At 36.5% G+C, this 27807-nt stretch overlaps 1 protein-coding gene across 1 annotated transcript in view; it reads left to right on the top strand.

Annotated features, from left to right (window-relative positions):
- The window catches only part of LOC129788711 (mucin-5AC), a 1053002-nt gene that overhangs the window by 275541 nt on the left and 749654 nt on the right, over nt 1–27807 (top strand). The window lies entirely within an intron of this gene.

The raw sequence follows: 27807 nt of genomic DNA on the forward strand, positions 1-27807 counted from the left end.
GAAAGTCTGAAAATTACCAGAAAATAAGAAAATTTCAATAAGTTTAATTACCTACATGAAAAGAAAGTTATGCACAAATGTATGAAAAAAATCTTTGTTTGAAATAATTTTATTTTATTAAATTTATGAGGGCCTAATGAAGAAAGCAATCATTTTCGAAGATATTAATTAATAAGGGATGAAAGAAGGTTATTCAGATTATAAGAAGTTAGTCCCCAAGGAGGTAACCAAATTTAATTTTTAAATTATCGTAGGGCATTGTTAGAGACTCAAGAAAAGCGTGGTCACCTCCCGGAAAAGCGCTGGAAAATATACGAATTTTCACATTTTATGTAAAATCGAGTGCAAACTTCTTTGAATTTTTTCTCAATTTCTAATTTTTTTAGTTTTAGATAATTTTTTCTAGGGGAATTCTTAGAACATTTTCTGCGCTTTTCCGGGAACTGACCACGTCTTTATTGAGTCTTTGACAATGCCCCATAATAATTTAAAAATTAAATTTGGTTACCTCTTTGGGGACTAACTCCTAATGATCTGAATAACCTTTTTTAATCTTCCGTCTAATTCTGGTTTAAAATAATTTTTTTTTTTTAAAAATCAAACCGAATGTCTGCACGTAATTCTATTTAATTTATTCATAAACTTTAATTTCAATTTCAATTTAGATGAACTTTTCTTGAAACTTTCATGTAATGTTCATTTTCTTTACAACCCCCTAAGATCAACCATATCAATGGAGTGTGACTATCGATTTCGTATCGCTCTAAATGCGACATAATGACTTGAATTATTCTTTCCTCCCTCCCCTTATCACTGCTATAGAATTGCTCTCATGAGTGTTCTGAATGTAAAGTTTAACATCCCATCGAGAACATATTTCAACGCTAACCCCACCCCCACACCGCAGCTAAGAATCTTTGAGATTGACTTACTCGGTAAATCCCTTTCAATAGGGATGGGGCGGCCTCTTCCGGGGTGAAAATGACAAAATGATTGTAAGCGAATTTGATGAAAAAAAGCCTCTCTTCTCTATGGCTTTCTGGCAATTTTTCACGGGATTTCCCTCGAAAGGATTAAGTACTGAGAAGGTGTCATCATGGGTCTCATGGGTGTTGCAAATTCAAATAAATGCCCGGCTATTTATTGCAATTTACCCAAACTTACAGCTCAATATATACCTACATTAAAAATTTAACGATAATTTATTTGAAAAGATTTATCCTTAAGACATTTTGTTTAAATGAATCAAATGAAGGAAAATTCAAATAAAATTCATTTTCATAGAATTTGCAAGAGAATATTTTTACGCGAAAAAATCTGCACCCAATACCCTCGAAATGCTGGGATCCCCCACATTGAGTCCCTCAGTCATGATGTGATTTAAACGCAGTCATGTTAAACGTTTTGCGGTTGAAACAAATACTCGCAAATAGATAAGGTGTTATCACTGTAAAACGACCAAATAGCTTCGTGCACATTTTCGCTTGGACAAAAAAATAACCGTGGATGTTGTGCTATACCACCATGAATTTCCACCCCGTCCCCCTCCCACACCCACAGGGTGGAAAATGTGGTTTTCACGAGGGGGTGGTATGGCTCTTTTTTTTTGTACTCACTCTGCGGAATGGAAAAATTGGCACTTTTATCGGCTCTTTTTCTGTGTTTGCATTCACGTTGAAAATGCACAAAATTTTCACCAAATACAACTTGGCCTTTTGCGTACACAAAAAAAAACTCCCAACAAACAGCCCCAACATACATCAGAATAAACTACATATAGTGACATTGTCGCCAACAATGAGGGGTTAATCGATGAAAAATATCGAAAATTAAATTTCACGGAACGTTTGCACTTGAATAAAATACAAAAGAGGGGTTGAACATACATTTTTTTCCGTTAGAATTTGGGGGGTTTCAATTTTGTTTGAACTGATGTGACTTTTGTAAAGAATAATTGTCAAAGTTATGTCAAATATTAAGGGCTGTCATGTTTAGCGGTCAGTTATTAACACTTGGAGGATCGAGGTTTCTAACCTCAAAAGTTTCACCTTAATTTTCTCTCAAAAGAAAATATTTTTCCAAGTTTTCTTTCGACGATATTGAAGTAATGAAACTTTCCTATATACAGACGTAAAATTTATCAGGAAATGTTCAATAGATTTTAATTCTGGGGCGATTGAAAAAAGTCGATTTGGTCACTTTGGCCAGAAAAATCCTCCAAGGGTTAATCAATAAGGTAGTTTTGAAAAATTGAATTCTAATTCCTTAAAATCAACAAAGTAACTGATTAGTGAACATATTAACACATTTAATATCGATAAATTACCCCGAAAATGATGTTTTACGCAACATGTAACAAATCTAGGCAAATAACTCTACAGTTGAATGCTCTAACGTTAGAATAAAATTCTCAAACTATTAGAAAAGAAACGTTATTCAAAAAAAAACACCTAAAATTCAAAAACACACCTTTGAAAAAATTTTAGGCTACGTTCTTGATTTTTTAAAATATAAAATTAACGATTCTGCTATAGTTTTTGAATATTTTAAACCCTTATATAGCTTTTTTTTTCAAGTATTAAAAGGTAGGTAGGTAGGTACATACAATGTTTATGTGTTTTTCCCACCTAATGCGACAATCGATTAAGGGAAGATGCTCTTGTGCCAGCCTCCTCTCCGTGTGAGACTTAATTTCCTCTTCGCTGAATCACTTTGAATAATATCGACGTATGCCTCCGTGTAAAGGATGATTTTTATCTTCACCTCTATTCCTGCAAGATTCCCCCGCCGCAGACATCCCCCACAAATGTCCCTGGCGTGCCAGCGTGAGAGTGAGAATTTGCCATTTAAGGGAGTGATTTTGTGGGTAACCTTTGAAGTATGTAGGTCTGTGTGAGCGTTTAGCATAATAAATCGTTCGTCCCCATGCTGGTGAGCGCGGTAGTGTAATAAAAATGGGTGGTCATGCTCTCAATTTGCGTAGCTTGGAAAATGTTAAGGAATCACGATAAACGTCCACCCACACACACAGGGCAAGGTGGAAGGGGGTTCGAGGGCGGAAAATTAATCAAACAGCTGGTGGTATAAAGAGACGGACTTCTGAATAGGTTAACAATTTATAGTGCCTCATAGGGGGTATGTGTGTAATTCTATTTTGACATTTATACAACTAATTGTGGACTTGGCTTCATTTCCACCCCCATGCAAATATCCCACCTACCTACATAAATTGTAAAGTGGTTGCATTACACAAAGGAAGGACGGTTCGTTTGAGGAAACTTTCTTAAAAGGTCAGTCATTTAGTGCTTCAATTTATTATTAAAAGTTTATGGATAAATTCTTTTTGATTTGTTAAAGAGATTTTTTTATCTCATCTGAAGAGATCCCAAAAATCTTAGAATTTTGTAAAGAAAAAAAATCATGATGATAACCATGCTGTGTAACACAACATAAATCAATTAAGCACCTAATTTGCATTGCTTATTAAATTGCAATAAAAATCTCATCATCAACGTTTGTCCAAATGCTGCTCAACACTTCAATAAAGAACAAAAGACAGCATTAAGCTCACGGAAAGGAGAAACTTTGAGGGCGGGCCAAAAAACCACCTCAAAAGTATTTTTGATACATAAAATTATTCAGAAACTTTTGGCGCAGTGTTTAAAATAAAGTTGCGAGCGAGGGTGGGCTTTTCTTCCTACCATGTGGAAGCTTATCTCGGAACACATTGTAATAGACACACAGGGCTACATCGTAGCAGTTAAGGGAGCATTATCATCATCACAACATGAACTTCCTCCGCCTGTGTGTGCGGGTAGAGTTCCCAAACTCGAATATTCTGAATTAATAAGGCTTCTTCCGAGCTAATGCCTATAACGACTTAAAGGAAAGTGTATATAATTTGCATTTTATGTTGCGTCTAAACCTCTGTGAAAATCATATTTGCCTTTCCTCTACACCCCTCCCATAAAAAGGGGGCGGGTGTGTTTTTCCACCACGATGCAAAGGACCATTTGCTCGAGGACTACGTGTTTTGCTGTGTGATTAAGAAGTTTATAAGTTTGTCCAATTTGTCTTGTACAAATTTTCCAAGAGAGAGAAAACCTCCCTCATGCTGCCACTTTGAGAAGGTTTTCATCCATGCAAAAGGGTGAATAGCACCCACCAAGAAGGTAATTCCCGTTTTAATACCAATACGGAGGGGGGTACGAGGGGTTTCACTGTGTCTCTAAATTGAGACAATCAAATCTCTTAATCTTCAAAAGAGATGGAAGAACGATTAATCTCAATTTTTAATGCATTATATGAATTAATTTGGATGAAGAACGCCTCCATTTGGTAAGCAGCATTGGTTTCTTCTTGCGCCCGTGTTTTTGCACCCCCCTCAAACATTTGCGCGTTATTTCGGCAAAAATGTGCGTGTTTCACCCCGCTAAGGAAGAATACAAAATAGCATCATCATCAAAATAATAAAAACTCCTTCCATTGAGTGTTTCTCCTCTTTCCATTTCATTCACCTTTTTTTTTCTTCCTCCACCACCAACCAGGTTTTTATGTCTTATCATCAAGGAGTCGTTAGATCCACTTTCTTTCATTCCCATCTTATGGATGCTGCGCTATGTGTGGGAGAGAATGTCTCCCAAGTGATGCATCAGTGGAAAATTAACAGCACAACCACCGAAGCCCGTTTCGGTCGTTACAACCTCGTTACATTCCCCCAAGATTTTTGGGGGCCGGCGGGGTTGTTCAGCAAAAATGTGGGGTGGAAAAAAAGCAAATAGACGAGTCGATAAGATTTCATTGAGTCCCATCTCGCAGGTACACTGATAGAAATTATTTAGCAAAATTGCCACAGAGTGAATAAATTCAAATAAACTATGAAAATCGCTGAATTCGGTTTTATTTTTTGTCTTTCATCCTTTGAAATAGCTGACGTTTCAATCTAAATGGGATCTTAAGAGGAATTACGAAAGACACAATAATATTAAAATTTATTGTTTTTAATATTATCTAGTTTATGTATATTTTTTGAGAAAATTCCGCTTTTTTCTCACTTATCTGATAAAAAATAGGTTTTTATTTGACATTATTATTCAATTATAGAATGTTTTTCAAATGTAAATATGTTAGCAATTAAATCTATTAGAAATTGTCTTCTTTCTTTATTTTTTTTTTTAAATAAAATTCAGTTAATTTAACATTCTTCATGTATTTTATTTAAATTTGTGCACTGTTGGATTCCATTAGGATCTATTTCTATTAGCTCAATTTAATTTTAGCAAAGAATTAAATAATCTTTCTTATAATTTTTTTTAGATGTTTTCTACTTCGCTAAGAAAAGTTTGAATTCAGCTTTATTCAGAATTATTTAAAAATCTAATGAAATGTCTAAAAAGAATAATTTTTAGTCCTTAAATTACTCCACACGTTTCAAAAATTCGTAACAACTCTACTTTCTATTTTTTCTCGTGTAGAGTTGGGGTGCTTTCCTTTGCTGATGCTGAAAGAAAAAGACTGCCTTAAGAATGGGAATTAGTGTTATTTCCCTCAGTGGAGTGTTTATTCTGTGACGACACAATATTTAAGACAATGCCTTTGGCCACCCTTTTGTAACTCCCACACAAAATCCTCTAGAAAATTCCCTCCTTTCCACGAGGAATCTTTCACGAAGAAAAATGTCACATCTCGCAATCCTTCCCCATTTACTTTTTCTCTCTTCCACCCGACTAATTGCATTTTCTTATTTGTCTATGGTTGTTGCCTGGAACTCAAATACTGCTCAATTGTGGCGTAATTAAATTCATGTTGCGCTTTTATTTGTTATGTGAATGTTACGTTTGAATTCACCACGAGGTATTTATAATTGAATTAACAACGTTTTTCGCGGGGAAGGATGTTAAATGAAGAAGACTTTTCCTCCAACCAAGCAATGTAATTTCTTCCAGTGTATGATGTTTATTTTTCCTTCTCTTCGTCAAAATTTGTGTGAGTTGTGAAAATCATGAAAATCTCATGGAAATTCCTTAAGTAGTGTGAGTATACCGTGCTAAACATCCCTCCTAACGACCTACATTATTGTATCTTATTTTTTTTTCTATACAACTTCCTCTCATTCCACCCACAACATAGTTGGGCAAACAATGGGTAAATAAGACATTTGAACCCTCCTCCATCCGAAAGAGCCCCCCAGATTTCACCCTAAACAACCCTCATGAAGATTTTCTCAATGTGGTGGAATGAAAATGGTCTGTTTAGATTAGTCAAATGACCAGATTACGAGCAACAAAGAAAACCCCGAGTGTTGTTTAAAGCATTGGTGCTTGCTACCCTTACTGCGCAAATAATAGACACACACCAAAACTAAACCCCAAAATCATCCCCCGCATGATTACGATGTGGCGCATCTCAGGCAGATTTCTGAGGGTGTGGCGAGACACCAGTTGTTGGTCATTATTCCAAGAGAGAGAGCTCTTTCGCACCCCCAGTGTGTGGGGGACGAAATATTTGTGAGATTTGCCCACATTATTAGGTTAGGGGGGGGTGGCGGGAGGGTAGGAAACGTCTCCCCTATTCCACATTGAGAGGAGTTTATTCTCAATTATCACACACTTATGTGGAATGAGATTTTCTGTTTTTGCTAATGAAATCAATGGTTTGCTCTATGTGGTCCAATAGATTTCATATGATCTTCTTGGGTATTTTAGGGATTGCCTCAAAGGTTATTTTAGTTAAGTTTCTTTGAGAAATAGTTTTTCTTGATATTTTGAGATGTTTTATTCCCTTTTTTTGGACTTTATGATGAAATTTTTGTATGTTCTAAGAGGATATTGAGACCCTTTTATTAATTAAATTTCGAGATCATTTGTTCAATAAATTATTAAATAAATATTGCTGAATTTTGAGTATTTTATTAAAACATACACTGTCATTCAAATTTCCAAGCAAAATTACTAAAATTTCCTACAAAAATTATTAAAATCTTTAATAAAAGTTTCTTCACTTTACCGCCTTTGTAGATTTTTAATAAAATTTTGAATGACAGTGCAAACTGTCTTTTAGTGCAATCACTGCGTCCTTTTTTACAGTAATAGGGGGCTTTCAGAAGTACCACAACGTAAGAGCAATTTTACAAAAAAAAACTTAGTTTAATGAGCAATTTATTTAAAGCTTGTTTGATATGTATTATAGATATAAAAAGCTTCCTGATTAAAAACAAAAAAGAACCTAAAGTATGCTTCAGTGATTCATGGTTGTTATCGAAAAGGCAATTCTCTGGCAATTTAAACTGCAAGAGCTATATGGAACAATGTTATCATTGCATTGGTAAATTGACAATGACACATTTAAATTAATGATCCAAAATGCCTTCAAACAGCACTGAAAATTGCACGGCATACGGATAGAAAGGCCCGAAACAATCATCGTATTTATCACTCTCTCATTTATTGACGCTAATCGATTAAAAAATTAATTATTTCAGCAATTGCCCACACACTGTGCGCACCCCCAACCCCCATGGGTGTCCGTAACAATATTAACATTATTGTTCACCAAATGACGCTAATGAATGAGATAAAATTAATGTGCATTTGTGGCCTCAGCCAAGAGAGTATACCCTACCCCCCAACCCCTTCCCATAAACATAGGTGAATGGGATGGGGTATAGGTATACTACTGCCAAAATAATCATTTCTCCCTTGATTGGTTAATCCATGTGATATTTTGCATGTCTACAGCCATAAATGGAAACAATAATGTTATGCATATAATACGCATATTCATTCAACCATAAATATGCAAATAAAATAACATTATAATCGGGATGGAATCACGCGAAATCCATCTGGATTTTCAAACACCCAAAATGTTGCGTCGTGTTGCGCCGTTGTTATTTATGATCCCGCCAGAATTATATTTTAACATTGTTCCAGTAAGAACAAATCCCCATTTTCACCAAACCCAATGCGTAAGAATTTTGCAGAATTGCCTGAGAAATTACCCCGGTAAATCCCATCAATAATTGACTGCCATCGTACTTTGCAGTTGTGGCCTTTCGTGGAGTGGAAGAAAAAAAACGTTCATTACTGCAGAACAAGCCATTAAGGGGTTAATTCTAATTAATATTGCAACCCTTTGGCGTGGAGAAATTAAACAAACTTTTCCATAATGGGTGGAAAAACTCAATTAAGAAATTTAAATGAAGATTTAAGCTCTTTTTCCTCACATTTGAGACAACCCATTCGCAAATGAACGTCATTTTTTCACACTCTGCTGCCGTAGCCCTCAAGGGGATGATCAAGGGGTATTCTCTTTTTTTTCCTATAAAGAGGGGCCTTCCCTGTGGAAAATGCACAGAGGTTGAAGAAAAATCTTTGAATAAATATACCCCCAAAAGTCTGTCTTCGCAACAACAACCACAAGTCTAAAAGAAAATCCCATTAATGCAAATTAATTGCCCCAAATTAATCTCACAGGTATTAAATTATGATCTTATGGCAATTTTTTCCTGCAATTCATAATTCATTGTAATGAACTCAGATGAATTTTTCAGTGACGAAGTGTTTTTTCACACCCCCAAAAAAGGGTTGAAGAAATCATAAATTCTAATTTCCTCCCACACAAGGGAAGACGCCGCAATGATTCTTTGTTCTTTTGGGCTGAGAGAAATTTCGTAAGGAAAACTCCTTGAAGGAATATTTGAATTTATACAGTCAATTCAGAGAAGGAATTTTTGCAAGAATATTCAACCCATTGAATTTTAATGCTGAATTAATGCAAAAAGTTACAAAAGATAATGCCGGTGAGAATATCATTTCACAAAATTCTGCATTGAATTGCTATTATTTAGCACACTTTAGGAGAATCCTCTTGACGATTTAAAAAGCTCCTCAATGGCTGTGAAGAGCTTATCAAGTTTTCCTTAAGAGGTTTTGTGTTCCATGTAAATTTTTTACTCACTGAGAGAAAAGAATTCTGCAAAAAGAAATTTATGGAAATTGTGCAGAATTTTCTTTAGGAAAATTAATTTAAATTAATAAAAAAAATCATTTTTAATTGATTTTTTTTGAAGAGGGAAAAAATGGAAATGTTGTGCATTAGAAAACGCAAGAAGAGTTTTCTTAATTTTCTTTTTTTAATATTTAAATTATTTCTCTTTTAACAAATCCCTTAAATTAATTCCTTAATTTGTTTAAAAAAATCTTTCTTCGCAAGATTTTCGTCTCATCCCTTTGCAAGTTTTGATGAAATCTTTTTCCTCAGTACACGAGAGAGTACAGTCACCCCTAAAAGTCTTCAAGCATCGACTTCTATAAACCCCCAATAATCACTCTCATATATTTTATGTTTCACACTCTTCCTACACGATGTTTTTCTTCACATCTCCACCCCCACGCGCATAAAAGCATGGTGTACGACAATTTAATACGCGCGTGAAGTGGGATTTTCTCTTGTCTCGTGAAAAATGATGAAACAAATACAAGAACAAGGAGGATTCATGTCAGAGCAAAGGAAGGCAAAAGAAGGATTTAGGGCACGTTTTTCCCGCCGCTCTGGAAAAAAAAGTTCCTCTCGCGCGACAAACATTCCCACCCACTCATTTTGATTTTGAACAGTGACGGGGTTGAATAGGGAAAAATATTTGATCAAATGAATAAATTCCACCCCTTGGTGTTTTTTCACTCTCTCTCTCGTTTGTTTAGTAGCTTCCCAAAAATTCCCCCGTGACAAGTGTAATTGTGTGATTCATTTTGGGAAAATATTTAATTAAAATATCGCCCATTTGAAATGATATCCACCGCTTGAGGTCTGCAAGTATAAAACCCTTCGGATCCCGCAGTGTTTGGCCAAAAAAAAGGGTGGATGCTTTGTCAAGTGACTGGAGGGGTGGCGCTTCAATTAATGATGGTGGGATTTCAAACTCGTGAAAGGCTATTTTGCACTCTTGAGTAAAAATCATTAATCACCGTGACACAAATCATAGAAATTTTCATCCCCCCTGAACTTAAAGAATGTTGTTTAATAGCAAAAGCTGGGACTTTTAAGCTATGTGGGAGGATATTTCATTATTTATTCCTCTCTCTCTTAATGTTTATTAATGTATTTTATGTAGATAATTATGTAAATTCTTAGAGTAATCAATTTATGTAAATTTTTTAAGATAAAAATATTTTTTAAAGCTCAAAAGCACCCCAGTACATGTAAGAAGAAATCACTTAGAAGAGATAAATCAGTTTAGCAGAGAGATGCTGTTGCAGGAGCGAGATTTTAATTCAACCGCATGATCTGCAGGCAAAACCCTTAAATGGGTATCATCCCCCCACTTAATAGATTTTCCCATGAGCCCCATGTCTGAAAAATGGTCAAGCCACACAGAATATGTAATTAGAGGCGAACTGCAGAGCACCCCCAAGTAATTTGGATGGTCGTTTCGTACAATGGCAAAATTGGTGGGCGGTTTGTGTTTCATTTAATGCGAAATTTATTGTGTGTCTTAATTTATGTGCTTTTGCCTTTCCCACACCCAACCCCTCTCTTGTGGATCCTTTCTCCGGATCAAGGGGAGAGAACGCAAAAAAAATTGTTCCCTTAGCCATGAGTTTGGGTATTTATTTGCACTAATTGCCATTTGAATTTTGCACCAACAATTCATTGTCTCGTGCGGAGGAAAAGTCTCCTAACAAGCGGAATGAGGGGGATGTGGTTAAGAGAGCTGCTTTAAAATTTAACTAAATTTTCCTGGACGGGTCAGTTTATGTGTGTGTGGTAAAGTCCAATAACCCTAGACTAATTATATTCGATTTGGGGGACCTGTCTCGGGGCTATTTTTGTAAATTAAGCAATTTCACGTGGATTTTCTACACACACACCGTATCATTAGATTATCGCTTCAGGAAAATAAATTATTAAAACGATTAAAACCAAAAGAGTGGGAAAGAAGCAACAACAAAAAAACTACCCCCAAAAACTCCACAATTTCCCTGCGAGTTTTTCTAACGCCAACGACTTTTTGGCATTACCACTGAAATGGAAATTGGGAAATGAACTTTTCGAGAAGAGGGGAAATTCACTTTATCACCAAAACGTGATCATTTTGTGCATTTGCTCATGTGATGCAGATAATAGAATTTAATTGGTGGCAAAACGTTCTCAATTTCCACACAAATTGATTTGGAAAATTGTAAATTTTCCCATCTATATTTTCGCACTGTTTTCAACGGATATGCGACAGTGGACGTTCGGAAAAGTCAGAGGAGTTTGAGTTGTTTGGTTGGGTTTGAAAATAAAATAAAATGATTCTATAGATTAATATTTATTTGAAAGATTTTTATGATAGGTATTTAGTAGAATTTAGGAATTCTTTCTGAAAAATTGGCTTAGAATTTGAATCAAAAATTTTTGAAAATTTTGTAGAACTTTGAGATTTAGGGAGCAATTTTGGACAAAATAAAATATATTTTGTCTTTTGTGAAGTCTACAAAAGACATTTTATGAAGAGCAATTTTGAATAAAATATCTTTTGGGAGACTTTTGATATATTTTGTCGCCTTTTGTGACGTGTTTTTCTTTCGAGTGGAGAGTTTATAGATGGAAAAAATAAGAAGAAGATAACATTCCTATTAGGTTATGTTTACGTTTGGGGCAAATGAACAATCTGAACTGAATCAATTTTTAGGGAAAATCAAGTCAAGCATGCGTGTCGTCTATTAGGTACCCCAAGGATGTTGGGAAGACCAAAAAAACCATCTGGCTTTTAGCTCATCAGTTCGATTTTCATTACACCAAGAAAATGTTAATGAGTCACTCTAATATGATTGTTTTACATGAATTGATTGACTCATATTTATTGAATTAATTAGCCCTACATATTTCGTTTTTGCACAAAAAAACAGCACCGGGAACATAGGGAAAGGATCTCTGACCCAAAATCCTGATTATATAGGGTTAGAATTTGTCAGCGATCTCCCAAATTTTTGCCGGAAAGACACAGAAATTCTCCATAACATTTTTACCCAACACCGCGAAAAGAAAAAATGGACACAGCTAAATTGGCTAAACATATCATTCCACAAATTCCATTTGCACAAAGCTTCACAATTAACCGAAATTGCATTATTATCCATTGCTATTTCGAGAAACATGATAGAAAATTCTAAAAAATGCAACGCGTAAACACCAGTTTGACAAAAGATTTTGATTTTATAAAAGCACCTCGACGAGATGCTTGTAAAACACAAAATATTTCTTGTGTAATGTATAAATTATTTTGTGCAAAATTACAAATCTCCTATAAAAATCTTTTGTGGAGACGTTCTCACAAGATTGTCAAAAGATTGACACAAAAAATCTTTTGTCTTTTGTCTAAAATTGCATTAAACGTCAAAATTTTTCAGTTTTTCAAAATATTTCACCTTTTATTGTACCTAAAATTGCAAAAATTTCTTTTGTGGAGAGATTGACAAAAGTTTTAGAGAAAGATTTTGTGCAAAATTACATTTAATGTCAAAATATTTTGTATTTTCAAAATATTTTGTCTTTTATTTTGTCCAAAATTGCTCCATTATTTTTGTATTATTTTTTCTGTGATCTAGAGGACGAACTTCCCCCCACAGCCTATCAGAAAACAATCTCAGAACAATTCTTAAGAACACGTATTTATTGCTATTCTATGGCAATCACTGTGTTGAGAAAGAAAAGCCAATTTAGAGGGCTTATTGTGGAGTATAATGAGTATAATTGCTGAAAATCCAATTCTCCCCTTTTGTTGAAAACATCTCAATGTGGAAAGAAAAGTGGTTGAGTTAATGGATCAATCGGGTGTTCTCCCACCCTCGGCTTCTTCTCATCCCAATCATCCCCATTCCCATCTTGCTTCGAGCCAGTTTTCCAGCACCTTTTTCTCCGGGAAAATGTAAGTGTTTTCCTTTTCTGGGTGAATTATGAGAAAACTTTCGACGGGAGTTGCAATTTTCATTCCTAGAGATGCTTTTCGCTACTATGTACCCAAAATGTTTGCTTTTCTCTAAGTCCACAAGATTATATGTGTAGTTTGGAGTTTTTCCAACCCCTTTTCTGCCATTGTTGTAGTAAATCATCGATATACTTCGATAAATGGTCAAATAGAGATTTTGGACACCTGCTGTTCTATGTTTACTCTCTTCGTGCAACACACACCCCCGCCACGTATAGGGGATGCGATTGACGTCTCTTCTAGAGTGGGTGGGTGAAAGAAAAAAGTAAATAAGTCGGGAATTGCATTAAATACCAAAAGTATTGGAATTGCCCCATTCCCAATTGTCTCATGGAGAATTTTCACAGCTCAATGTGCCACTTATTTCCGCCCTTCGTACTTTCTCCCGTGAAAAGGACACTCAACTGGCGGGGGTGGGGGGAAATCTGTGTGTGTAAGAAAGAGGAAAATCTGTGAAAAATAAGCAAGTCGCTTTTGGAGGAGTTTATGAAATGTACGTTTAGAGCAACTTTATCGCCCACTTTATTTTCTTTTTTTTTTCTCTTGCCTTTTTTTCCACCCCTCGGGAAAGCGTGTGCCATCGATGTGGGGACGCCTGGTGGATGTGGGAATCTGCAGACGTCGTCGTCTTTTCCGTCTCCCTTTTTTCCGTGCTGCCGGAGGAATGTTGAGGTAGGTCCACCCCCCGACAACCCCGAGAAGAGCATTTTTCCATTCGATGCTTTTCACCCCAGCCTCTTGTGAATTTTTGGAGCGTACATTGGGGGTGGGTGGTACGGTTGCTTTACGTCAGGATTTACACGTTCATCATCTTGTTTCATTGCACCCAAAATTGCCATTCTACGACCCATTATTTACTTTCTCACATCCAGTCGGGATTTCTTCCGCAACTTTCCCGACGGTTGTACTCATTTTTATGACTCTCGGAACGTGCTGCCTTCTTTTGAGGTATAAATTGGGGTAGATGAATCCATCAGAATTGACTTCTTTTGCATATTTGGCTTGTTCTTGTTTGTTTTAGTGGATTAATTGATTTATTTTTAATCTATCCAATGAATTATTAAAGAAAAATCTATCAAATACTGAGCTTTCATTCATACATAGAAAAAGCTTCTCAATTTCCTTTTTAAGTAATTTTTGAGAGCAAACCATTCTGTTAATAAATTTTTCCGACAATTTTTCCAAGTGCATCCCCAAGTACCGCCACTCTATTAAAGTTTCCGCTTCATTCTTTTTCAACTTTTCAAATAATTCTTTCGCACTTTCTCTTCTCTTTTGTGTGTCCCTCTGCACACAAGATCCATTGTGGATATAAGTGCAATCCATTTGGGTGATTAAAAATTACTTTTTCCTATTTTCTTTCGTTGGGGAGGATTTTGTTTTTCACTGAATTATTAACTCCACTCCAAGGATGAATGTAAGTGGAACCTCTCTCTCTATCCGGTATTATGGCAAAATGCTTGTATATAATGCAATAATTAATTAAGATTCATTCTTTCGAGTTGAGCGATGATGCAAATGTTTCGGATGAACGAAAGGATGTGGCGTAATTAATGCTCCACACACACATTCATTGTCGTCAAGCATCCCCTTTTGTCTTTGGGGCTCATTTTCCACTATGCTGAAGAGAGGGATTTTCCATGAGGCTTTCCCACAATCTGCCGGCGCGCGCTTATCGTGCGAGAAATGATGAAAACACTCTTCGCATTTATCCTTGCAATTACACTTGAAGTACTTTTCCTTTTGCGGCGGAAATCTCTTTGAGGGTTAATTTGTGTGATGTTGAGGGTGCGATGAAAAATTCTATATTTAAGATTGCACCACCCACACCCTCATCCCCCTACCCCCATTCGCATTCTCTGTACACACAAAATAAGCTCCCCAATTAATCCAAAAAATTGCCCCGTGTAATTGGATTATATTGTTTTTTCGTGCGGGGGAGGAAATCGATGAGGGCATCCCTTGCCGTGGAAAAATTCCAATCAGGTAGAAAAGTCTTTTATCCCTTATTCGGCAGGAGAGGATTTAACTTTCGGGTGCTCGTCGATAATTCCCAATGATTCGAGATTATCGCACGCGCTGAGATTGCGAGGTGAATGTAATGAGTGCCAAATCCATGCCACTAAATTGTCTCATTTAGGTGGGATGATGCGCCTAATACGGACAAATTGTGCGTTAAATGGCCGTGTCTTTTCCAACCAACATTTTCCGCACAAAATTCCACTGTGAGGTGAAGGTGGGAGTTAAAAGCCGAGGGACATTTATTCCAAAAACAAGCTAGCTCCCCTCCATGGTAAGTAATTATACATACCTACCTTACTTTGCTGCGTGGAGGTGGTTTCTTTTTGGTGGAGAATTAACGGGGAAAGGAGCTAAAGAACAATTAGAATAGATCGAAAAATATCTTAATATGACTGATTTTTTGTTGTTGTAAATTTTGAGAAAAAAATGTTTTTTGTAGAATATTCTTGAAGACCTTAGGAAGATGAAAATCGTACCTTTACAACGGAACAATAAAATAAACAAGAAAAAATAAGTTTATATTCTCTTCAGTGCCTCAAATTCCCTAAAAATACTTCATTAGGGTGATTTTCGTAACATATATTGGTAATTTTCATCCCCACTACCCCAAAAGCTCCCTTTGAGTATTCCATACTACCCCGTCAATGTTCTAAAAGTATTAACCTTGCAAAGCTCGGTGCAAAACAGGAACATATATAGGCGAATGTAATCATAACATGCATGAGTTAACTAAACAGAGTGTTACATTAGAGGTGCATTTTAGCGACGCGAGTAGCAATCACCGTATGGTTCGTTTGACCCACAAACACGGAAGCTACATCGAGAAAACGTGCGCGTATTTAGGCGAGATTTTATTGCATTTGCATTGGGAAATTTTCTCCGTTCCCACCTATAAACGGATTTAAAACGCGCGTAATTTCCTTCGAGGTTCTTTTTGCCAATTCAACACCATATCGCTGTTTATGCAGAAAGCTCTCTCTGGAATGGATTTTTGCCGTTAATTGAGTTCAAATAAAATGCTGAAGACTTTTTTATCTCCACGGGAAAAGTACATTAATGAGAAAATCTGATAAAAAAGCATAATCATGCGGAGATTAAGTATAAAAGGTAAATTCGTTATTTTTGCCTCAAAGCAAATCTCAGGGAAAATTTCAAGGGAGGAAGAATTTGATGCGGTGGAGGAGGAAGCAGAGAGCAATTGAGAGTTCTGGAAAAGTGTGTGTGAGGTTTGGATAAAATGTATAATATAGGACAAATACAACTAATTTTCATCCCTTTTAATGTGGTTGTTATGCTGAAAATTAAACACATCGCAGATATAATTGCGTAATTTTGTTCCTTTTTGTTCTACACCAACTCCCCCTCGAGACAATCACATTCCTTTTCATTCAACCCCCTCCGTAGGCGCCCCTTTTTGCACACAAAAGTCTTATCTCGGTGCTCCCCAACCCCCGGTACGGAGAGTATGGTGTTGAATTAACAAAATTGCACCACCTTTATTTCCACACTTTATTTTAGAGCCACGTCGCTCTCTCACAGAAATCTACAATTTCACCAATGTGCGATGTGTCTCGTGGAAAATGCCAAAAAGGAGGGGATGATTTTCCCTTTTTGCCAGAAGAGAAAGTGAGAATGTTTTTTTGTGTTGCCCCAAAAGGCGAGGGAATTTGAGAATCTCAAATCACATGCAATTTTTTATCCCAACCACCCCCAACTCTTGTCGCAGAAGCCCCATTGTCTCGCCCTCGTCTTTAATTGCTGTAATTAAAATTGTGAGAACTTAATTCATGGTGAAAATCTGAATCGACCCTCATTCATTGATGGCATAGAGGGTGGCTTTTTGTAGTCCCGCGGCTCTCTCATCAAATTATTACAATTAAAATGATAACGATATGGTATTCTGGGATGCAAATGAAAAGCCTCATTTTAGGGAGGGTTTGACGTGATAAATTGATGTGCATTAGGTAGCGATTACCCAAGGAGAGAAATCGCTTGAAAATAGGGAAAATTTTCGAAAATCCGTCGGCAGGGATAGGGCGAGAATTGGTCAAAATTTCGACGCCTTGACGAAAATGGGGAATAAAAATCCCAATTTTTCTGTCGAAAGTTCGTCGAAAGCATCTTCCCTATTTCTGCCCAATTGAGAAGCTGATGTCGAAACGTGGCCGACCATATTTCGACGGACCGTCGAAATAGGGCAGAAATAGGGAAAATTTTCGAAAGCATGTCGACATGTACTGCCTTGATTTCCTCATTATTCTTCTCTTTCTCTCCAATGATATTCAATTCAAACAACATTTTTTTTCTGCTCTTTTCACACATCACATGATTATATTGGGGCCTCCATGGCGTTATTTTACATGACAACAATAAAATGCCAAGACAAAATGGAACACGATATTAATAAATATTAATATTTTTATATTGCGACTTATCCTGACGCTTGGTCTTTGGAAAACCATGCCACACCCTTTTCCCGACGGGAATATTTGCCATAGGCGATAAAATGCCATTGCATTTCACAAAAATTTAATTTTTTGATAATATTTTAATTTCACTTAAAAAATGAAATTTCCCAAAACCTTGTTGAAAGTATTTTTAAAATTTCTTTACACATCCTGAAACATGTTGGTCAACATATTTTGGATGCAAAAGTATCAGATAATTAATAAATCGAATTTAATTTTAGCAAGTAAATTTTTGATTTGCCGCGCACGATAAAGTACGCCATTGAGCTCATTAACCTCTAAACCTTAAAGTCCATCTGTTGACAAAATATGAAATCAAAAATTTGGAGAAGGGCAGAAATTGGGAAGAAATAGGGCAAAAATTGGGAAGATTGTCGAAAGCATGTCGAATATTAGTCGACAAGAGGCCTAATTTTTTTCCCAATATTAAAGGAAATGGAGGAAGGAAAAATTTCGACAGACTGTCGACACCCAATTCCCTATTGGGAAGAGGGTCGAAACTTTTTCGAAATATTTTCCACTTGGGCTGCCCAATTTTTTTACTTAAAAATAGGGCAGAAATTGGGCTGATTGATAGGGAAATATCTCGAATATATTTCGAAAGATGATTTCCTTCCAAAATAGGGCAGCTACTTTCGACATATTTTGGAAATTATTTCGAAATAGGGCAGCATTTGGGAAAATAGTTCTCGTTGGGTAGCTGCAGTTATATAGCGTCTAAAAATTTAAATAAATAATTGAGTGGATATTTTTTTTTAAATAATTTTTTTAAACATTTACGGACGATTCTGTTAAAAAATCTTTTCTTTTTCAAGAATTTAAAAGATTTGTAAGATTTTGATAGTTGATAGCAAAAGATTTGTTACAGAAAACAGACAAAAAGGACATTAAAGAATTCTGGAAAAATAATTTTCCTTTAAAAATAATTTTAAAGAAAGAATCAAACTAACAAACTTTTCATAAAATACCAAAAATCTTGTAACTAATAAATTATTAGAAGAAAAAAAGAAAAGATTTTTAACAAAAACAATCCCATAGTTTAAAAATTTTAAGAACCAACGAAGACTTTTCTTCCTTTCTTTCCAAGAAAAATCAAAGTCAAATTCGCTTAATTAAACTAAAGTAAAGAAGCATCCTCTCTAAACCCCTTAAATTTCCAAATGTTCACGGGATTGACATAAAATCATAAACGTGTTCATTATTTTCATGAGAAAGGGGGTGGATTTATATACACAGAAACAGCCTCTCATGGCATTGTTAAAGTTTGTCGCAACAAACAAGGAAATTCAGCCACCTCGTAAAGTTTCTTATGGGTTAAGATAAATCGTGATTTATTTTCAAGATAAATTACCCATTGCGGCATGGTTCCGTGTTGTCCAGTTAATGTTTGTGTGGGGCGCTTTCGGGGGGTGGGTGGGTGTATTTTGGAATGGAACACAAGTGCAAAACTTCACAACCCCTTTTGTGAGTTTGAAAGACCGTCGCAACATCCCTAAAACTATATATATGTGGTTGTGTGTCGCCATTTGTGCGAAAGGATGCAAATAATGAAAATATATTGGGATTAATTAATGCGCTGTATGATGTGTGTGTGGGTGGGTCCTTCTGCGTTGAATTAGCACAACAAAAGACGACACTGTCAAGTGGCAAAATGGTTAATGGATTTTGCACTTTTTCCTGTCCATTCTACAGCGTTAGGGAGCAGTTGGGGGTGGAGGGCACCCTACGTGGGTGAACCCTTATCATCCCGCAGAAAGCTCTCTTCATATATTTGTCTTGACAATCCTCTGGGTATTATTATTAGCCTGCATGTCTTAGATAACAATTTCACAGTTTCTATAGACGAACCCATATATAGTTTACTGAGGAAAGAGGGTGGGGGATGAAGCCCACCCACGTTGCTGTGTGTTTTGTGCATAAAGACAAAATGCACCCACCCCCGCATCATACCCCAAAATGACAACCTCATCTCCTTTTTGTTGAAACTTTCACACACAATATTCGCATGATATAGTTAATATCTTCTTGTGTGTCTGTGACAACATTTATCCTTCGGAATATCTGTGAGGGCATTCCCCATCGACCAACCCCAAAATCTAACATCTCCACATAACCATTGTAATTGAAATTATGAGCTTATTCTGTGCTAGCATTTGAATTCATCCCACCGCAGACTTTACAAATGTGTGGTTCCAATTCCATTATTACATCTTATAAAATATTTGAAATAATGCTTCAAAATTTCGATTAAAAGCTCTTTCATTCTCTACCCCTCCTTGATAAAAAAACAATCTCAGAACTTTAAGAAATTCTCTCAACAAAATGTTTTATAAAAAAAACAAACATAGAATAAACTCACCAAAGGGTTGCGCGGGAAAAAAGGGCAGTAAAACCAAATAAACAGGATGGGGAGATATGAAATAGTTGCAAAAGTATTTACCACGGGATGAAAACAATGCGAAAAACCACAGTATTACAACCCCAAACCACCCCACATGAGTTTGTTTAGGAGTTAACTTTAAAATAAAATATTTGCTCTTGCAAGTTTGTATAATATCATTGCGGATTTAATTACACAATGGATTTTTTTTGTACATCCCCCACCATTACCTCGGAATTTCCATAACTTGACCCCTTGATGGGTGGGTGGAAGAAGGGAAAAAAATCAAGGGGTTAACAATTGGTGCAATATTAGATAAGTCTGATTTTTGACACTATTTTGCCAGAATCTTGTGAAATGTTTAGTCAAAAAATAATCCAAAATTGCACAAATTTCACCAAGATTATTTTTAATCAATTATTTTACAAGATTCTGGCAAAATAGCGTCAAGAATTATTCAAGTAGTTACAAAAAAACTTTATTCCAAGGATAGTAATTAATAAGATTTTCCTATCAAAATATCCATTATTTTGAGGAAAAAATTGTGTAAAAACGATATGGAATGACATTTCCACACAAGCTTCTGGCAGGCCAGCGTAGCACTTCTATACCATTTGCCTGTAGAAAACTTCTTGTCTCCTTGGAGGAATTTATTGCAGCTTTATCATGCTGGAAAATCCAGCGATCAGGATATGGTTGGTCCTCTCCGAATTGTATTAGTACTTCCTCAAGAAGCTCAATATGTAGTCTTTCGACATCATTTTTGTTGTGTTGAAACATATTGGAGTTTTCCCATGAAAACTGAAGGCTGTCCAGACTATGAATTTCTAGACATGAGAGCATGGGTTCCGTCTTCCTTTGCAAGATCGTGCCAGAAGTATTGTCGGCCGTCCGGCCAATCCAAGTTAAATTTATTTTCGTCTGAAAATATTACCTAAAACACATTCAGATTAAAAACTATAATTTTGGTGAATATTTTTCATATTAGTTACAAGAGGCTAAATTCTACTGTGAAACGGAAGCTTTTTATACGATTTTTCCATAATTTATTTCTACATTTTCTGTAAATATGTGTGTTAAAAAGCTCTTGAAAAAAGACGAAAAACTCAGATTAAAAACATATAAAAATGCTTGGAGCTTTTCATCTTTTTTCAGGAGCTTTTAACACACAATCACAAGTTTTGAAAGAATCGCCGCTAGGATGTGAAAAATTGTATAAAAAAATCGTATCGTATGTATTTCACATTAGAATCCCGCCAGAGATGAAATGGTCAGAGGGTTTAAGGATAAATAATAAATAAATTATTCAGTTAAAGCAAACTAAATCGTATATTGAAGAATTAGAATTAATAAGCCCCTTTTCACATGAAACTCTGGTGAACATCAAAATTTCCCCGGTACAAAAGATCTGAGAAGAACGAAGAGGTAACGCGTGGGGTTCTCATTCTCGGTTCAAATCAAAGGGATTCCACAGGAGACAATTTCTAATTATAATAAAGAAATATTATCCTAGGGGTTGGGCCAAAATTCCAAGTATCATCCGGGGGTGCTTGAACGAGAGATTGAGTTTGTTCTGTAAGTGGGTATAAAGAAGGGGTTGAAAACACGGGGGAGGGGGAGGACGCATTTTAGTCGCGTGCTGTGTGGAAAGGGATATTTTGATTAAATTGTAATATCCCAGGCAATTTTGCGACAACTATTTCTTGGAAAATTGTCACTGCCTTTTGTATGTATGTGCTACTGCTGCTACTTCTCCGGAATGTGGCATTTTAATTGGAATAATCAACATGATGAATTCCACACCCCACACCCCCATCTGTGCTAGAAGAACGTGCACACATTTGAGATGATGATGGAAATGAAAGGTTTTGGAATTTTGCCAGATAAAAGGGGAATGGAGCTATGAAAAAAATTGTCCTGATATGCGGCATTGCTGCTGGAGTTCTGGGTGAAAATGTAGTTAGGAATATGTATAGCGATAGGGGGTGGTAAAAGAAAAATCATCAGTGTGAAATTAATCAAGCCAACTAATCAAAATCAACTCTACACAGTCGTGCCATTTTTTGCGGCATCCGCGAAGCCTCCAAACCCGCATCTGCGAATGAGCCCCACATGTGTGTCAGTCGATTTACATATAAACCAATACCTTCTCTCATCATTAATACGTTTTGGGACGTCATGTTGTCCTAACGAGTGTCATTTGTTAACACTGCGAGTGCCCGGGTATTTTCCTCACACCCACACCCAGCAGCCCCGTTCTAAATGACCACCACACCACACCCAAACCACTCTTTGGGGGTAAACCTCTCTCCGTCCGTACATAGGGTCATCTCAGTAGTAACACCATAACGTTAGCTAAAATACATACATACATACGTATATTAGGGGAGGCTTCAAATTTGCGCCAGCGGCACTTGCAGACCCCTCTCCTGACCAAAGTGTATACGAGGTTCACTCGGAAACATGCGGGAGAAATCCGCAAATTTCGCGCCACACTTTACCATGAGACACCATGAGTTTTAATATTATAAATCATCACTTGCAGAGATATGTTACACCATCTGCCACCGCCCCGGACTTGAGAGTGCAAACACACCCACACCCCCACTTTGGAAATTTAACCATTCTCCGGGAAACTTTCGTTAAAAACTTATATGAGGCTTATTTTGGGCTAGAAACTTCTCAGACGTTGAATTTGAAGAATTGTAAAGAAATAAGAAATTATTTTGTTCTTAGAAAGCGCTATTTAATCTGCTAAATGATTGTAAAAGGAGTAACAACAACGACATCTATTACTAAATATTTATATTTTGAATAAGACAAATAAATCGTCTTATTCAAGACTTTACTTTAGGATTTTATTTTTTTTATTATTAAATTTTATCCAAAAAAAAAGAATTTTTAAGGCTATTTTCATTCAATTTTAAGCCTTAAAAAATTCAAAAAACCACTGAAAAATAAATTTATTTCAATTTATTCTCGATAAAAAATTAAATCAAAAGAAAAGAAAAAATCTCCAAAACTATACATAGGTACCTAATAAAGCATTGTCGTTGATTTGAGCAACTCCATCGAGTATCATGACATAATTTCCATTCCTTTAGGCACACAAGGAATTCCAACACGCTAGTTTGGAGTAGGTAACATACACACATAGAAAATAGAACCAGGGAAATGGCACGCAAAGCCACCCTTTAGTAGGCAGCTTTAGTGTCGCACTCTCTCTATGATTCCGGGGGTGGTTGCGGAAATATTTGATTTACGGACACCTGTTGATCCGCCGGGGAGAGCTGACTGTGAGCTTTTCTCACTCGCGCGCGCGAGAGAGTCAGACGCAAAAAAAAGTGGAGCTCGATGACAGACCGAAGGTAGATTCATCATCGTCCTGAAAGCGCATCCCGTCAGGCAGCAACAGCACAAAAAAAGCCTCCACCCCAATTTGGCCATTTTCCGCACGACATGTAGAAAATGGTTCTTGGAGGTTTGTAAAAAAGCACGCTGCCTGACTGGAAGCTCCGGCGGAGAATGCTTTTGTGTGTGATTTGTATGTATCCCTTCTCTCTCGATGTGCTTTCTGTGCGATGGGGAGACTCTGTGGGAGCTTTGGAAGCTCCGCCCCCTTGGCGTGGCGCTACGCTCACGACGATTGGCCACCCACTGCCACCCATTCGCGACGTCTTCCCTGCTAAAAGGATGCGCAGCAGACAAGGCGAGCTTTTCTTCTCTGTGCCTTTTTTGTGTTGGAAAAGCTCCATTGCTGCTAATTTTCTTTCTCATTTTCTCCCACCTCCGTTCTTTGACCTTTCTTTTTATCCATCTAACAGAACTGATTGTTCTCCCTCGCCCTCCCACTTGGTGTGGAAAAATAGCCTCATTTTCTCGTCTATTCACTTCGTTTTGCCAATTTTATTTCTAATAAAACGTTTCGATATTTTCACGAAAATCGTTGGTGTTGAAAACTTTTAGGAAAAGTGGTGAATGATTGAGCTTTTTCCGTTTTTCTAGTATTTTATTCAAATGAAAGAAGAATGAAAATCTTGTGCTGATGGAAAATATAATTTAATTTCTTACATATTTATGAGAACTTAATTAGTGAAAATAAACTTTTTAAGGTTACTTAAAAAGTTAATTTAATACCTTAAATGTCCTGTAAGATTTCAAGACTAAAGTCTCTTTAAAATGTAATTAAAAAAATTTTTTCTCTATCTTAATCCTCGGCCTAAATCAAATCAAATGTTAAAATTTCGTTAAATTTCTTGCATAAAACGTACAAATCAATGACATAAAGAAAATGTTTTCTTAGCCAATTTGCAAATTATGTGAGTAGGTCCAATTAATCCTTCCTTTTGGTTTGTTTATTTGCAACTTGACGAGGAAAATAACCGCTGGAGGATAAAATATTCACCTCCAATGCTCTTCAACGAAACCCTGAGGATTTATGGGCTGGCACCTCTTGATATATTAACCATGTGTTGGCTAATTTATTGCCCTACGTTGCAATATTGTGTTTGGTGTGAGCATCCCAAAATCTCAAGAGATTTGTCCAAAAGGACAATTGCCTTTGCTTCAATTATATTTTTTCTTGAGATCAAAAGAGCACACATCCGAAGAGAAAAAAAAATGAGGCAATTTCCCAGGAAGATGGGTGTGTGAGACAATTCCGGTGGGAATAACAAATCTCAATTGTCCAAAAAATATGATGACACACCAATAAATACTATTTGGCCACATTTATCAATGTTGCTCCTCCAGCAATAAAAAAGTGTCGCTATGAGTCCTCAAAAATGTTCCTCCCACCCCAAAAATTCCCTTTTTTATCACATTGTTCTTTCCACCCTCTTACGATGTGATTCCTCGTGGCGTCTTGGGGGGAAAATTCCTCACATGTGTCTCACTTAATACGTCAGAGATATGAGGAAAAGTTGAGAAAACATAAATCGGAAGTCAGGGAGTCTCCCCTTTTTCCTCCTCAATCTCTTTTTTTTGCTTCTCGTGTTTTTTTTTTTGTGGGGTAATTTTTTCTGTCAAAACATCAATTTCTCACCCCATGTGGGAATCTCTGCTATGGAGAATCCTCAATAAATAATCCAATAGCAAGAAGAATAGCTTTGCTAGAGCTGCCCCCATCCTTTTAATTTTAAATTCAATAAAATATAAGAATGAATTCGATAAATGCTATCGATACGCAATTTTCCAATAAAACACAACTCCCGAATCTTATCATTTTTATTTGTTTTCATCCCTCTCTTCGGGGCACATTGCACGGGTGGGGGAGAATGTTTTGGGGTGAAGAACTTTCAATATTATCTATATAGCGGGGAAATAGAATTTTCTTCCCCCCAAAAAAAAAAACGATGAAGAAAAGTCGTAAACAAAGACACAAACATTATAAAGATAAAAGGCTGTTTTGAGAGCTTTATTTGCAGTTTTTTTGGGAAAATTTTATAGGATCATTTGGGGGTTTTATTTTTCTTAATATTTCTTTAAATATTTTTTTAATTCTTTTTTAAAACACAGTAAATTTAAATTTGTTTTTTGGGAGTTTTTTTATGCTTTAAAAAATTAACTGATTGATCTATTTTATTTTATTCAATTTTTTAATAAGAGCAAAATAAAATTTAAAGACTTTGTAGCCAATTTTCCAATTTTAATTCTTTTAAAATCTAAATATTAATTTAGCATATTTAAGTTGAGACTTGACTGCTTTTTTTCAGTGTTACGTAATAATGAAGTAATCTGTAGAAAATTGAAGCTTAAAAATTTCCATGTTATCTATACAAATTGTGTGCTTTTAACCACCCTCCCCACCGCCGTACAATCCATCCACTTCTTGTACCCCCCAAAGCAAACCCTATACCATCAACTCCCCCGTGCAGACGAGGTACTGGGCTTAAATCACATGAGGGCGAATGGTGATAAAGTTGGCGAAAATGGTTGAATTAAGTCCAGAGGCCTGAGAACAAGTGGCAAACATTTGACCTGAGCACATTATTCGTCTGTTATCGGACTTGGCCAGAATTTGGGTGTTTTGGACGCGGGAATTAAATGCCCTATCGCATACCATTTGGATGTGATTCAATGCAAAAATGCTCTCAGTTCTTTTTTTTTTCTCTATCCACCCTCTAATTCTTCTCTGAACTGACTTTTCCCGCGTGCACAGGGAGTTATTTTTGTCCTATTCCCTCGCTACATATAATGGAGAAAAAGTACATGGTTTAGCTTGGATAGGGGTTGGTGTGGAAGGGTGAAAAGGGGAAGGAGGTAGGAGTGGTGTGTGGGTGGGGGATGGAAAACGCAAAATGGGAAAAAGTCCATGGTATAAATCTCAGGCTGTCAGGTGGAATTTTAACTCTTCCCACGTGGATGGACTATTAAGAGCACGTGATGGAGTTTCTTCCTCCTGTTTTAGTGTTGCACCAGCAATGAATATCAGCACCTGTTCAATAGTACTGTGTTCTTGTGTACAAAATAAACATCCACACAGGGTCGTTAACATGACAAACGATGCAACATTTTTCACTTTAATGTTCACACGAGACACTTTCATATTACTTTTCCGGAACAACTTAATATATATAACGAGGTAAATTGTCGCTTCGCTCCAATTTACCTCGCCCCGCTTCGCGGGGATTTGTTGCGCTTCGCGCAAATTTCAGAGAGAAAAAAAATTATGATGGTTTAAAGGCAGATTTGGGCCACTTATCGATCCCAAAAGAAAAAATTTGCAAAGAGAAGAAATCATTTTCATACAACATTTCGGGCGCGAAATTCAAAAATTTACAAAAAATGCATGACTTTTATATGGGGGCTACCTGAAGGGGGGCTTTGGGGGGAAAATGAATACGGCCATTCGAAAGCGCCTGATATAAGGAGTCTCTGTACCAAATTTCATCACGATCGGTCAAACGGTGTAGATTTGTATAGCTGTACAGACACGAAATCCTTTCTTTATTATATAGATGGAGAGCTCTCATCAAACCCAAAGAAAAAAATTTGCAAAGAGAAGAAATCATTTTCATACAACATTTCAGGCGCGAAATTCAAAAATTTGCAAAAAATACATGACTTTTATATGGGGGCTACCTGAAGGGGGGCTTTGGGGGGGAAATGAATACGGCCATTCGAAAGCGCCTGATATAAGGAGTCTCTGTACCAAATTTCATCACGATCGGTCAAACGGTGTAGATTTGTATAGCTGTACAGACACGAAATCCTTTCTTTATTATATAGATAGATGGAGAGCTCTCATCAAACCCAAAGAAAAAAATTTGCAAAGAGAAGAAATCATTTTCATACAACATTTCAGGCGCCAAATTCAAAAATTTGCAAAAAATACATGACTTTTATATGGGGGCTACCTGAAGGGGGGCTTTGGGGGGAAAATGAATACGGCCATTCGAAAGCGCCTGATATAAGGAGTCTCTGTACCAAATTTCATCACGATCGGTCAAACGGTGTAGATTTGTATAGCTGTACAGACACGAAATCCTTTCTTTATTATATAGATAGATGGAGAGCTCTCATCAAACCCAAAGAAAAAAATTTGCAAAGAGAAGAAATCATTTTCATACAACATTTCAGGCGCCAAATTCAAAAATTTGCAAAAAATACATGACTTTTATATGGGGGCTACCTGAAGGGGGGCTTTGGGGGGAAAATGAATACGGCCATTCGAAAGCGCCTGATATAAGGAGTCTCTGTACCAAATTTCATCACGATCGGTCAAACGGTGTAGATTTGTATAGCTGTACAGACACGAAATCCTTTCTTTATTATATAGATATATATATAGATGGAGAGCTCTCATCAAACCCAAAGAAAAAAATTTGCAAAGAGAAGAAATCATTTTCATACAACATTTCAGGCGCGAAATTCAAAAATTTGCAAAAAATACATGACTTTTATATGGGGGCTACCTGAAGGGGGGCTTTGGGGGGAAAATGAATACGGCCATTCGAAAGCGCCTG

Source organism: Lutzomyia longipalpis, chromosome 2 (assembly GCF_024334085.1).
Source record: "Lutzomyia longipalpis isolate SR_M1_2022 chromosome 2, ASM2433408v1".
Taxonomy (NCBI): Eukaryota; Metazoa; Arthropoda; class Insecta; order Diptera; family Psychodidae; genus Lutzomyia; species Lutzomyia longipalpis.